Raw genomic sequence first — 2,669 nt, forward strand, 5'->3', positions numbered from 1 at the left:
TTCATGGCAGGCCCCAGGGACTCTGCCCTTCCCCATGGTGACTGCTGAGAGGCGGGGCTTTCAGGGTTGGCTAAGTAACTGCCTAAGTGTACAAGGGCTGCATGACTCCTGCCTTTAGGCCATCACCTCTTTTCTAGACTGTTCCTCAAATTTCTGCCAAGAACTTTAAGCTGTTTCTTTCTAAGGTGAATGATGGTGTTTCTTCTTATATGGGAAACTATGTACTCCAAATGCTAGGGTAGGATTTTTTTTTTTTGCTGGTGTGTGGGGGTGTGTAATGGAGGGGAAATACAATTTGAGGCCTTCTGTGCAAACTGGGGGTGTAGGGACTGGGGTGAGAGGAGTGGCCACAATACCACAGAATCCATTCCAAACTTCTGACTTTACTGCCTTCCACCTACCAATAGGTTCAAAGGACTGCACAGGCTGGGTGACACAGCACATAACTCACACTGTGTGAACAAATATTTTTACTCAATCATGCAATCCTCCTTCAAAATATGAAAATAAACTATCAAGATTGAGAAGCACAGGCTACAACTGTTTCTCTGCAGAAAATTTCTCCCCAAGTAAAATTAGTTTGACTCCTTTTATACATCAGGATATGTAATTTCACCAAGTTAATAGTTCTTATGAGCACAAAATGTCTGTTGTGTCAATAGCCAATATATGAAAACATTCCAGATGCCCTACTACAGATGGATCCATAAATTATGGTACCTGTATACAATGGAGTTTTATACAACCATTAGAAAGGATAAAAGAATGGCATTTACAGGGAAATGGGCAGAACTAGAACAAATCATGTTGAGTGAGGTAAGCTAAGATCAGACAGACAATGGAGTATTTTCTCCCTGATAGATGTTAAATGTTAAAATGCAATGAGATATGACAACGTAAAACAGGACTCAAATTACCCATACACAGTGAGACCAAGAGAGGACAGTCTCAGGAGAAAAGCAACAAATTGCAATACCCAAGCACCCCTTCATTTCTATATAAAATAATAGGCATTCTGTAAACAAACCCAAAGAGAAGGAAACAAAGTATCTCTTCTTACTTTATCCTATCCTTTTTCAGATGACTCTGTATTCTTTACTTCAGACATGGTGATTACACGTGCACAACTGAGGGAAGGTGGGAACAGAGCACAGAATCAGTGGAATGCAGGTGAAAAAATCCAGCAGAGGGGCCCATCAGCTGCACTGGACATTGATGGAAGTGAACTAAACAACTCAAGGGCCATGATGGGAGGAAGGGAATGAGAGAGAATGAGGGAACAGCTGATACTAAGCAAAAGGAAAGAAACATACATATCACCCAATTTGAAAAAAAAAGTTGTATGGTTAAGGTCATAGAGTTCATAAGCATGGTAGATTAAGATAATGATGAATATCATTATGCAGGTTAATAGGTGTTTGTGACTTTAAAATACAAAACAAAACAATATAAAAATAAACTGAAAGGGGTGAAAAAAATCTGTTTTGAAATTTCTCCTTACTTGCTTGCAAACCTCATCATGGAAAATGACCAAAAAGGAAAGATTTTGTTGTTTAGTTTGTATGAATCATACCATATGGGTTGATAGTCTTTTTGTGATTATGAAGATTTGTTTCTAGCTGGGTGCCAGTGGCTCCTGCCTGTATTCTAGCTAGTCTGCGTGGAAGAAAAATTCTTGAGAGTCTTCTCTCCAATTAACCAGCAAAAAGCCAGAAGTGGAAATATGGTTCAAGTGATAATGCTCCAGCCTTGAGCAAAAAAACCTAAGCAAGATCTGGAGGCCTGAGCTCAAGTCCAAGTACCAGAAAACCTCCCCCTCTGAAAAATAAAAACACATGATTAAACCAAAAACAGATGAGAAGATGATCACAGTAGTGAGTGACAAAAATATTCTCTATTTTTAAAAAGACCTTGCAATATTCCCTTGAACAAAAGCCTGAATAAGTTCAGTAAACTTAAATAATAATTAAGTTTGTATATTTATAGTTTATTAGAACAAAGAAATCAATGCTTCTTAAAAAAAAAAACAGAGAAGTCGTTTTGTGGTGCTGATACTGGGACTTGAACTCAGGGCCTTACTCACTTTAACTTCTTTCCTTGAGATAAGTGCTCTACCACTTGAGCCACACCTCTGCATCCAGATTTTTGCCTATTAATTAGAAATAAGAGTCTCAAAGACTTTTCTGGACAATGTGGCTTTGAACAGAGATCCTCAGATCTTAGCCTCCTGAGTAGCTAGGATTATGGGGGTGAGCTACCAGGACCTGCCTCTGAAACCAATACTTCTTAACAAGCAGTCATAGTAGGCTGGCATAACTTGATCAAGTTACTACTGTTCAGAAGCACTGGATAGCAACCTCATGGTCAGAAGGCCAAGGGCAAAAGGCTGTTTTCTTGAAAAATATAATTTTATGGCTATTATTCAGGTGTTGTACAGAGGGTTTCCATTTCACAATTCAGGTAGTGCATACATTTCTTTTTAGACAATGTCACTCCTTTATTCACTTTTCCCCAGTTTTCCCTTCCCACCCCTGCCCACAAAGTTTCCTAGTTCATTTCCTACTTAAATGTGTCCTAAGAGCTGGGATGGTGGATCAGTGGTAGAGCGCTTGCCTTGCATGCATGAGGTCCTGAGTTCGATTCCTCAGCACCACTTAAGCAAAAAAAAA

Source organism: Dipodomys ordii, unplaced genomic scaffold (genome assembly GCF_000151885.1).
Source record: "Dipodomys ordii isolate 6190 unplaced genomic scaffold, Dord_2.0 Scaffold32, whole genome shotgun sequence".
Taxonomy (NCBI): domain Eukaryota; kingdom Metazoa; phylum Chordata; class Mammalia; order Rodentia; family Heteromyidae; genus Dipodomys; species Dipodomys ordii.